The sequence below is a fragment of the Lepidochelys kempii genome, chromosome 1, assembly GCF_965140265.1.
Source record: "Lepidochelys kempii isolate rLepKem1 chromosome 1, rLepKem1.hap2, whole genome shotgun sequence".
NCBI classification, from domain to species: Eukaryota; Metazoa; Chordata; order Testudines; family Cheloniidae; genus Lepidochelys; species Lepidochelys kempii.
The window spans coordinates 21,222,042-21,234,238 of NC_133256.1; the positions used below are offsets into that span (position 1 = coordinate 21,222,042).

The 12,197-nt window shown below is 50.1% G+C and overlaps 1 protein-coding gene across 3 annotated transcripts in view; it reads left to right on the forward strand.

The window, feature by feature from the left end:
- Positions 1-9,440: 9,440 nt before the first annotated feature.
- Positions 9,441-12,197, forward strand: part of CCDC83 (coiled-coil domain containing 83) — a 53,124-nt gene continuing 50,367 nt past the window's right edge. For all 3 annotated transcript variants that reach the window (XM_073336539.1, XM_073336529.1, XM_073336536.1), the window contains exon 1: positions 9,441-9,539. The gene's annotated coding sequence lies outside the window, so the exon portion shown is untranslated. The remainder of the gene's footprint in view (positions 9,540-12,197) is intronic.

Sequence of the window (12,197 nt, forward strand, 5' to 3'; positions counted from 1 at the left end):
AGCTGGCAGAGCAGAGTGGCTGGTGGAGCGGAGCAGTTTGCGGGAAGGCTGGAGCAGCTCACGGGGTGGCCTGGCAAAGCAGACCAGAGTGAATTGTGGGATGGCTAGTAGAGCGGAGCAGAGCTCCATGGAGAGGTGGGGCAATCGGCTTTGGACCACGTAAGGTGCCTCTTAACCCTCCCACCTCCACCCAGGTTGGGAGATAAAACTCTGCAGACAAATTTTTGAACTCTGGGGCTGCATTGACCAGGGACAGAGACTTTTGGGGTGTTGGACTTTTGGGACTTTGGGTGACTTTTGGGTTGCTGGACTCAAGAACCAAAGGGAAAGGACAAGGCCCAATTTGCTTGGGATGGGTTTTTGCTCATGGCTTGTGTTATGAATCCTGTTGGTGGTGTTCCCCCAAATTAATGCCACATTGTTTCTCTCTGTTATTAAAAGGCTTTTGCTACACTCAGACTCTGTGCTTGCGAGAGGGGAAGTATTGCCTCTTAGAGGCACCCAGCAGGGGTGGTATATATTTGTCCCAGGTCACTGGGTGGGGGCTCGAGCCGGTTTTGCATTGTGTTATTGGAATCATAGATGGAACCCCTAGATACTGAACCCGGCCCTTGTTGCTGCCAACTCTGAAGGGCAGAAGGGTTACATATTACCTCTGTATTTGGCACTGATACGACCACTGCTGGAATATTGTGTCCAGTTCTGGTGCCCATAATTCAAGAAGGATGTTGATAAAATGGTGAGGGTTCAGAGAAGAGCCACAAGAATGACTAAAGAATTGAAAAATATGCCTTATAGTGATAGACTCAAGGAGTTCAATCTAATTATCTTAATGAAGATAAGGTTAAGGGGTGACTTGATTACAGTCTATACGTATCTACATGGGGAACAAATATTTAATAATGGGCTCTTCAGTCTAGCAGAGAATGGTATATTCCAATGGCTGGAAGTTGAAGCTAGACAAATTCAAACTGGAAATAAGGGTAAGTTTATAACAGTGAGGATAATTAATCATTGGAACAACTTATCAAGGGTTGTGGTGAGAAAAGGTGGGTGAGGTAATATCTTTTATTGGACCAACTTCTGGTGGTGAGGGAGACAAGCTTTCAAGCCACACAGAGCTCTTCTTCATGTCTGGTGAAAGAACTCCCAGTGTCACAGCAAAATGCAAGATGGAACAGATTGTTTAGCATAAGTAATTAGCACATATTGTAAGGGAACATTCAAGGTAGAGTGACCTGTTAACACCTCTACAGTCATAGGACAAAAAGAGGGGGTTACAGATTTTTGTAATAAACCATAAATCCAATGTCTCTGTTTAGCCTAGCAGAGTAATTAATTTAAGTTCCCAGGCTCACCTTTTGAAAGTGTTGTGCAGGTTTCATTTGAGGATGAGGACTGAAAGGTCAGATATAGAGTGATTGCTTTCAGGAGTGCTGGAACAATTTTTATAGTGGGGGTGCTGACAGCCATTGAACCACACTGTAAACCCTTTATATAATAGAAACCCCTTCAAGCCACGAGGTGCGGCAGCAGCCCTAGTTCCAGCACCTATGACTTTGTGAAAAGTGTTCACAGTGATAGGGGTGTTTTTGTCTTTTGTGATTTTCCTATGTGACAGGTTTCAGAGTGGTAGCCGTGTTAGTCTGTATCAGCAAAAATAACGAGGAGTCCTTGTGGCACCTTAGGGTATGTCTACACTACGAAATCAGGTCGAATTTATAGAAGTCAGTTTTTTAGAAATCGGTTTTATATATTTGAGTGTGTGTGTCCCCACAGAAAATGCTCTAAGTGCATTAAGTGCATTAACTCGGCGGAGTGCTTCCACAGTACTGAGGCAAGCGTCGACTTCCGGAGTGTTGCACTGTGGGTGGCTATCCCACAGTTCCCGCAGTCTCCGCTGCCCATTGGAATTCTGGGTTGAGATCCCAATGCCTGATGGGGCTAAAACATTGTCGCGGGTGGTTCTGGGTACATATCGTCAGGCCCCCGTTCCCTCCCTCCCTCCGTGAAAGCAAGGGCAGACAATCATTTCGCGCCTTTTTTCCTGAGTTACCTGTGCAGACGCCATACCACGGCAAGCATGGAGCCCGCTCAGGTAACCGTCACCCTATGTCTCCTGGGTGCTGGCAGACGTGGTACTGCATTGCTACACAGCAGCAGCAACCCATTGCCTTGGGGCAGCAGACGGTACAGTACGACTGGTAGCCGTCCTCGTCATGTCCGAGGTGCTCCTGGACACACATGGGCGCAGGGACTAAATTTGGAGTGACTTGACCAGGTCATTCTCTTTAGTCCTGCAGTCAGTCCTATTGAACTGTCTTATGGTGAGCAGGCAGGCGATACGGATTGCTAGCAGTCCTATTGCATCATCTTCTGCCGGGCAGCCATGAGATGTGGATGGCATGCAGTCCTTCTGCACCGTCTGCTGCCAGCCAAAGATGTAAAAGATAGATGGAGTGGATCAAAACAAGAAATAGACCAGATTTGTTTTGTACTCATTTGCTTCCCCCCCCCCGTCCGCCGTCTAGGGGACTCATTCCTCTAGGTCACACTGCAGTCACTCACAGAGAAGGTGCAGCAAGGTAAATCTAGCCATGTATCAATCAGAGGCCAGACTAACCTCATTGTTCCAATAAGAACAATAACTTAGGTGCACCATTTCTTATTGGAACCCTCCGTGAAGTCCTGCCTGAAATACTCCTTGATGTAAAGACACCCCCTTTGTTGATTTTAGCTCCCTGAAGCCAACCCTGTAAGCCATGTCGTCAGTCGCCCCTCCCTCCATCAGAGCAACGGCAGACAATCGTTCCGCGCCTTTTTTCTGTGCAGACGCCGTACCAAGGCAAGCATGGATACTCAGCTCACTTTGGCAATTAGGAGCACATTAAACACCACACGCATTATCCAGCAGTATATGCAGCACCAGAACCTGGCAAAGCGATACCGGGCGAGAAGGCGACGTCAGCGCGGTCACGTGAGTGACCAGGACATGGACACAGATTTCTCTGAAAGCATGGGCCCTGCCAATGCATGCATCATAGTGCTAATGGGGCAGGTTCATGCTGTGGAACACCGATTCTGGGCTCGGGAAACAAGCACAGAGTGGTGGAACCACATAATGTTGCAGGTCTGGGACGATTCCCAGTGGCTGCGAAACTTTCACATGCGTAGGAGCACTTTCATGGAACTTTGTGACTTGCTTTCCCCTGCCTTGAAGCGCATGAATACCAAGATGAGAGCAGCCCTCACAGTTGAGAAGCGAGTGGCGATAGCCCTGTGGAAACTTGCAACGCCAGACAGCTACCGGTCAGTTGGGAATCAATTTGGAGTCGGCAAATCTACTGTTGGAGCTGCTGTGATGCAAGTAGCCCACGCAATCAAAGATCTGCTGATATCAAGGGTAGTGACCCTGGGAAATGTGCAGGTCATAGTGGATGGCTTTGCTGCAATGGGATTCCTTAACTGTGGTAGGGCCATAGACGGAACCCTTATCCCTATCTTGGCACCGGAGCACCAAGCCGGCAAGTACATAAACCGCAAGGGGTACTTTTCAATAGTGCTGCAAGCTCTGGTGGATCACAAGGGACGTTTCACCAACATCAACGTGGGATGGCCAGGAAAGGTACATGACGCTCGCATCTTCAGGAACTCTGGTCTGTTTCAAAAGCTGCAGGAAGGGACTTTATTCCCAGACCAGAAAATAACTGTTGGGGACATTGAAATGCCTATATGTATCCTTGGGGACCCAGCCTACCCCTTAATGCCATGGCTCATGAAGCCGTACACAGGCAGCCTGGACAGTAGTCAGGAGCTGTTCAACTACAGGCTGAGCAAGTGCAGAATGGTGGTAGAATGTGCATTTGGACGTTTAAAGGCGCGCTGGCGCAGTTTACTGACTCGCTTAGACCTCAGCGAAACCAATATTCCCACTGTTATTACTGCTTGCTGTGTGCTCCACATATCTGTGAGAGTAAGGGGGAGACGTTTATGGCAGGGTGGGAGGTTGAGGCAAATCGCCTGGCTGCTGATTACGTGCAGCCAGACACCAGCGCGGTTAGAAGAGCACAGGAGGGCACGTTACGCATCAGAGAAGCTTTGAAAACCAGTTTCATGACTGGCCAGGCTACGGTGTGAAAGTTCTCTTTGTTTCTCCTTGATGAAACCCCCCGCCCCTTGGTTCACTCTACTTCCCTGCAAGCTAACCACCCTCCCCTCCTCCCTTTAGTCATTGCTTGCAGAGACAATAAAGTCATTGTTGCTTCACATTCATGCATTCTTTATTCATTCATCACACAAATAGGGGGATGCCTACCAAGGTAGCCCAGGAGGGGTGGTGGAGGAGGGAAGGAAAATGCCACACAGCACTTTAAAAGTTTAAAACTTTAAAATTTATTGAATGCCAGCCTTCTTTTTTTTGGACAATCCTCTGTGACGGAGTGGCTGGTTGGCTGGTGGCCCCCCAACCGCGTTCTGCCCATTTTTTTTTCTTTCTAATCTTCACTAGCCTCTGGGAAGGAGAAGATCCTGTGATCATTGAAACACATGCAGCTGGTGGAGAAAAAAAAAGGGACAGCGGTATTTAAAAAGACACATTTTATAAAACAGCGGCTACACTCTTTCAGGGTAAACCTTGCTGTTAACATTACATACATAGCACATGTGCTTTCGTTACAAGGTCGCATTTTGCCTCCCCCCACCGCGTGGCTACCCCCTCAACCCTCCCCCCTCCCCATGGCTAACAGCGGGGAACATTTCTGTTCAGCCACAGGTAAACAGCCCAGCAGGAACGGGCTCCTCTGAGTGTCCCCTGAAGAAAAGCACCCTATTTCAACCAGGTGACCATGAATGATATCTCACTCTCCTGAGGATAACACAGAGAGATAAAGAATGGATGTTGTTTGAATGCCAGCAAACATACACTGCAGTGCTTTGTTGTACAATGATTCCCGAGTACGTGTTACTGGCCTGGAGTGGTAAAGCGTCCTACCATGGAGGATGCAATAAGGCTGCCCTCCCCAGAAACCTTTTGCAAAGGCTTTGGGAGTACATCCAGGAGAGCCGTGAATGCCAGAGCAAAGTAATCCTTTCACATGCTTGCTTTTAAACCATGTATAGTATTTTAAAAGGTACACTCACTGGAGGTCCCTTCTCCACCTGCCGGGTCCAGGAAGCAGCCTTGGGTGGGTTCGGGGGGTACTGGCTCCAGGTCCAGGGTGAGAAACAGTACCTGGCTGTCGGGAAAACCGGTTTCTCCGCTTGCTTGCTGTGAGCTATCTACAACCTCATCATCATCATCATCATCTTCTTCTTCGTCCCCAAAACCTGCTTCCGTGTTGCCTCCATCTCCATTGAAGGAGTCAAACAACACGGCTGGGGTAGTGGTGGCTGAACCCCCTAAAATGGCATGCAGCTCATCATAGAAGCGGCATGTTTGGAGTTCTGACCCGGAGCGGCCGTTGGCCTCTCTGGTTTTCTGGTAGGCTTGCCTCAGCTCCTTAAGTTTCATGCGGCACTGCTTCAGGTCCCTGTTATGGCCTCTGTCCTTCATGCCCTGAGAGATTTTGACAAAGGTTTTGGCATTTCGAAAACTGGAACAGAGTTCTGATAGCACGGATTCCTCTCCCCATACAGCGACCAGATCCCGTACCTCCCGTTCGGACCATGCTGGAGCTCTTTTGCGATTCTGGGACTCCATCATGGTCACCTCTGCTGATGAGCTCTGCATGGTCACCTGCAGCTTGCCACGCTGGCCAAACAGGAAATGAGATTCAAAAGTTCGCAGTTCTTTTCCTGTCTACCTGGCCAGTGCATCTGAGTTGAGAGTGCTGTCCAGAGCGGTCACAATGGAGCACTCTGGGATAGCTCCCTGAGGCCAATACCGTTGAATTGTGTCCACAGTACCCCAAATTCGACCCGGCAAGGCCGATTTAAGCGCTAATCCACTTGTCAGGGGTGGAGTAAGGAAATCGATTTTAAGAGCCTTTAAGTCGAAATAAAGGGCTTCATCGTGTGGACGGGTGCAGGTTTACATCGACTTAACGCTGCTAAATTCGACCTAAAGTCCTAGTGTAGTCCAGGGCTTAGAGACTAAGTTCATTCAATAGCATAGTGATCGTCTGGTTTCACCCACATAATTTTTATTGGGGCATTTAATGCACTGGATGGGATACACTACATGTTGTGATAGGCATATGTAGGATCAATGGATCTTAAAGGGTGTGTTGTAGGGGGTGTTGATCGTTGTAGCAGTGGAGAGATGTCTGCAAGTTTTGCATCTGTTATTCTGGCAGGGTCTGATGCCGCTTTGAGTTTGTGTGTCCCAGTCAGTGAGGAGCTTGTTTCTGATGATGAGGTTGGGGGTTGTTTGAAGGCCAAAAGTGGGGATTCAGGAAAGATTTATTTCAGAATGGGGTCCCCATTGAGTATGGGTTGTAGTTGTTTGATGATACCCTATATCGGTTCCAATGTGGGTTGGTAGATGACAACTAGAGGTCTGTGGTTGAAGGAGGTTTTATTTCTGTATTGAAGCAGGTTCTGTTGGGTTATTTTGATGGCCCATTCCATTATGTGATCTACTTCTCTAGTGGAGTGTCTTTGTTTGGTGAAGGTGGTTTTGAGTGTGTTAAGTTGTATATCCTGGACTTTCTCCTTAGAGCATATTCTGTGATATCTGAGCGCCTGGCTGTCGATAACAGATTTCTTGATGTGTTTGGGATGGTTACTGGATCTGTGACGGTAGGTGTGGTGATCCATGCGTTTCTTGTATATGGCTGTCTGTAAGGTTTTACTGTTGAAGCTGATTGTGGTGTCTAGGAAGTTCAGGCTCATGTGGGAGTGTTCCAGAGAGTGTTTAATGAATGGGTGGTGGTTACTGAAGTTGTGGTGGAACTCTATGAGGGAGTTTAAGCTGTCTGTCCAGAGAATGAAAAAATCATTAATGTATCTCAGGTATATGATTTGTTTTTTGGTGCATTTGTTCAGAAATTCTTCTTCAAGGTGGTCCATAAAGAGGTTGGCATATTGGGGAGCCATCCTAGTATCCCTGGCTTTTCCCATGGTTTGGACAAAGTGTTTGTTGTTGAATGTAAATTGTTATGGGTGAGGATGAAATGGATGAGTTTGGCAACTTGTTTAGGGTGGATATTTGAGGCAGGTAGCTATGTCGTCATTATGAGGGATGTTGGTGTCTAGGGAAGTGACATCCATGGTGGCGAGGATGGTGTTCTGAGGGAAGTTGTTAATATCATGGATTTGTGGAGGAAGTCATTTGTGTCCTGGAGGAAGTTGGCCCTTTGTATGGTGAGTGGTTTGAGAATGGTTTCTATGAGTCCCCATAGTCCTTCAGTAAGAGTGCTGTGGCCAGATATGATGGGTCTGCTTGGGATCCCTTGTTTGTGTATCTTGGGAAGCATGTCCTTGTGTGGTGGGCTCGTGAGGAATGAGTTTGTAGACAAAAACATCCCATCACCTGTGTGTGTAAACACTTCACAAAATGATCACTCTATATCTGATCTTTCAGTCCTCATCCTTAGGGCCTGGTCTATACTACAGAGTTAGGTCGATACAAGGCAATTTACGTTGACCTAACTGTGTAAGTGTCTACCATAAAATTTCGTACATGCCAACGTAACTTCCCCACTACACTGACTTAATAACTCCATCTCCATGTGAGGCATAGATCAATGTCGATGTAGTTAGGTCAATGCGGTGTCAGTGTAGACACTGCATTCCTCACATCAAATGTTACTGGCTTTGAGAAGCTGTCCCACAGTGCTCCACACTGACAATACAATCAGTGCAAATGCTCCTGGTGAGGACATGCACTGCTGACACAAGAAGTACAGAGTGGACATGCAAAAGCGATTTAATTACTGGCGTGTCTATATGCCAATGTAATTTAGGTTGACATAATTTTGTAGTGTAGACATGCCCAAAGGAAACCTACACAACACTTTCAAAAGATGAGCCTGGAAGCATAAATTAATTACTCTGATAGACACCAAACAACATGCACTGAACAGAGACACTGAATTTATGGCTTATTACTACAATCTATAACCTACTATTCCCTCTTTCTGTTCTATGATTGCAGAAGTGTTAACGGGCCACTCTATCTTGAATGGTCCCTTACAATATGTGCCAATGACTCATGCTAAACAATCTGTTCCACCTGGCATTTTGCTGTGATGCTGGGAGTTCTTTCCCCAGAACTGAAGAAGAGCTGTTTTGGCTCAAAAGCTTGTCTCCCTCACCAACAGAGGTCCAAAAAAAGATATTACCTCATCCACCTCATCTCTCTAATATCCTGAGACCAACACAGCTACAAGCATGCTGCATACGAGGATTATGATGTGGTGAATTTTCTATCATGACTGGATGTTTTTCTCATAGATTTGCTCTAGTTCAAACAGAAATTAATTCAGGGCAGCCCTCCGGCCTGTGTTATACAGGAGGGCAGACTAGATGATCACAAAACTCTTCTGACTTTGTAATCTGTTAATTTGTTAGTGTGACTCCAAAGAGAGTTTGTAAAGCACTTTGGGATCATTTGGACTAAAAAGTGCTACCAGCATCTATCATCTATGTAGGTATAAGGTATAAAAGTATAATTATCTCTTGCTGAAACCAGGCCTTTACTTGTCTAAATATTTGTCATTCAACTTTACCATTTGTTCATTTTGTGTTTCATCTCATATGTATTACATTATTAGTAATGTTTGTTACAGTAGTGGCTAAGGGCCAGCTGAGAACAGGCCTTCATTCTGCTAAAGAGCGTACAAACACAGAGTAGAAGCTCTTTGGGGCAGGGACTGTCTTTTTGTTCTGTGTTGGTACAGCAGTAAAGACAGTGGGAACCTGCTTTGTGCCCAGGGGCTACCAGGCACAACAACAATACAAACAACAAGAAGTTCCAACGCTGCAATACTGGTACAAGAGTTGGGTCGGCTCTTCCCTCACCCTCACCAATTCCTCAGGAGAATCTGTGAATTCCCACCTGGGGGACAATTCTGACCTCCTGAGAGGTGTCTGTGGCCCTTTCTGTTGCTGACCTTCAGCAAACCACAGAAGAGTCTGAAAGCAATTTTGGCAGGTGCTTGTGCTTGGCCCCAACCCTGCTGCCTCCTTGGTGGGTACAGAGGGCCCTGCCCCGGGGGAGCAGGTACTGAGGTAGGGAATTGGGGAGATGCATGCTCCCGGCACAGCAAGGCAGGTAGCTCTGCAGATGCCGTTGTCCTCCATACGAAGTGTGTGTGGGGGGTGGGATCGGGGTGCTGCAGAGCCCCCCAGAGCCCGACTACTCGAATGGGGCGGGGATTGCCCCCACCGCTCCCCGCGGCAGGCTGCAGCTCCCGCACGGGCCCACCAGGGGGCGCTGCTTGAACGCTCACGCCACAGCGGCGGCGGCGCCGCAAAGGGCGGGGAGCGGGTGGGGGCTGAGGTTGCCCCAGTGACCGGGGGAAGTTTGGGCTGAGGAGCCCGAGCGAGGCCGGCCGCGGAGCCCGGGAAGTGGGGGCGCCCCAGCCGGCCAGGCCCGGGTAACTGCCCCGCCGTCCGCCTGGGCCCGCCGCAGCTTGGGCGGGGGGCGAAGGGGACCTGTGGGGCGGGGGCGGGGGCGGGGGGGGGTCAGAGAAGCGCCAGGGTGGGAGCGGCCGGGGGTGCGGGTGGGTGACGGCAGTGACGTGGCGGGGGTGCGGGCGGGTGTTGGTGACGGTGACGGTGGCGGGGGTGCGGGTGGGTGACAGCGGTGGCGGGGGTGCAGGTGGGTGACAGCAGTGGCGGTGGTGGGGGTGCGGGTGGGTGTTGGTGACGGTGGCGGGGGTGCGGGTGGGTGACAGCGGTGGCGGGGGTGCGGGTGGGTGACGGCAGTGACGTGGCGGGGGTGCGGGTGGGTGACGGCAGTGACGTGGCGGGGGTGCGGGCGGGTGTTGGTGACGGTGGCGGGGGTGCGGGCGGGTGTTGGTGACGGTGGCGGGGGTGCGGGTGGGTGACAGCGGTGGCGGGGGTGCGGGTGGGTGTTGGTGACAGCGGTGGTGGGGGTGCGGGTGGGTGACGGCAGTGACGTGGTGGGGGTGCGGGTGGGTGTTGGTGACGGTGGCGGGGGTGCGGGTGGGTGTTGGTGACGGTGGCGGGGGTGCAGGTGGGTGACAGCAGTGGCGGTGGCGGGGGTGCGGGTGGGTGTTGGTGACGGTGGCGGGGGTGCGGGTGGGTGTTGGTGACGGTGGCGGGGGTGCGGGTGGGTGACAGCGGTGGCGGGGGTGCAGGTGGGTGTTGGTGGCGGGGGTGCGGGTGGGTGACGGCAGTGACGTGGCGGGGGTGTGGGTGGGTGTTGGTGACAGCGGTGGCGGGGGTGCGGGTGGGTGACAGCGGTGGCGGGGGTGCGGGTGGGTGTTGGTGACAGCGGTGGCGGGGGTGCGGGTGGGTGACGGCAGTGACGTGGCGGGGGTGCGGGTGGGTGTTGGTGACGGTGGCGGGGGTGCAGGTGGGTGACAGCAGTGGCGGTGGTGGGGGTGCGGGTGGGTGTTGGTGACAGTGGCGGGGGTGCGGGTGGGTGAGAGAAATGGTGTCTGAGGTGCAAGTGGGTGTTGATGACAGCTGACGGAGCGGGTGTGTGACAGCACTGATTGCTGCATGTTGATGGTGACTGGGAGTGTGGTGACAGCAATGATGGGTGATAGCACTCACGATGTGGGTTGGTGCGTGTGGCTGGGGGTGCAGGTGGGTGTTGGTGGTAGTGGTGGGTGTGCTGGTGCATGACAACAAGGATGGGTGGGGGTGCAGGTACATGTTGATAGTGGCTGAGGCTGCAGGAAGTAGACCGTAGTGATGGTAGAGGTTTAGGAAATAACAGTGGAGACAGTACGGGACTATGGTTGGGGGCACAGTTGTGTATGACAGGTGGGAGATGCAGAGCCTGTGATGTGGTCGTAGAGTGTGAGGGTAACTGACAGTAGTTGAGGGAGCAGGTTGTGTGTGACAATGTTTGAAGTGTAGTGTTAGTAGTGGGGGGCAAAGTTGATGGGGATGGTGGCAGTGATGGTTAACAAAATTTGGATGTGGGTGGTAATCATGCTGATGGTCACAGTGATGGGGTGTGTCATGACTGTGATGGTTACAGTAGTTTGGCTGTGGTGGAAGAATGAGTATTGCTGATGGGTGGGGAGATCACAGCAGCAGGAGTACTGATTGTAATGGTGGTGTTAGAGCTGTGACTGAGGTTATGTCTTCACTACCAACGTTAAAGCGCTAATGTGGCTGTGTAGTCGCGGCATCAGCCCTGGGAGAGAGCTGTAGAAAAACCACCCCCACAAGGGGAGTAGCTACCAGCGGTGGTGCACTGTCTACACTGCCACTTTATAGAGCTGAAACTTGCATCACTCGGGGGTGGGTGTGTTTTTTCACACCCCTGAGCGAGAAAGTTTCAGCACTGTAAAGTGGCAGTGTAGATAAGCCTGACAGTAGTTTGGGAGAAGATAAATAAATCTTCATCGTTCTGTAAATTTTCTTCTTGTCTTTAAATCTGTAATCAATTCTCAGCCCCCAGAAATGTATCCTGCTCCCTCTCGTCTATGTATTTTTCTTTGGTTTGCATTATCTATTAAATGTGTTATTACAGTATGTTATTTACCTTGGTCTGGCCTGGAGGCCTGTGTGATGTTCACCTCACTGAAGGAATTTCACAGATAAATCATCGAGCTCAGCTGTGGCTTGAGCTTCAGAAACAAGCACTGCCAAAAACTTGCTGCTTGAAATACTTTCTTGACCCCTGTATTCGGCACTAAGCATGGACGCATGGAATCCATTTAGAGCAATACCCAGAGACCATAAATATGGAAGAGTCAGGGAGGAAGTGTGGGGGCGGGGGAAGAGAACGATCTGCCATTTTCTATTTCTTAGGAAAATCATTACAGTAGATGCACAGATGGAAAAGGCAAATGGTTATTTTTTCCCCCTTTGATTCTGTATTGTGAAATGAGGATGCCCAGAACCTAACTTGATCTTGCCTGCATTTCCGAACAGGTTGTGCACCTGTGTGCTTGGGCTGGAAGTTCCAGAGAAGCCTAAGAGAGTCAGGCATCCACTTCCCATTGAATTTCAGTAGGATTTGAGCACCTAACTCAGTTAAGCCCCTTGGAAAATTCCAGCCTTAAAATCAGCACCCACCACTCTCTTTATGTTTTAAATCTCTGCCTGTG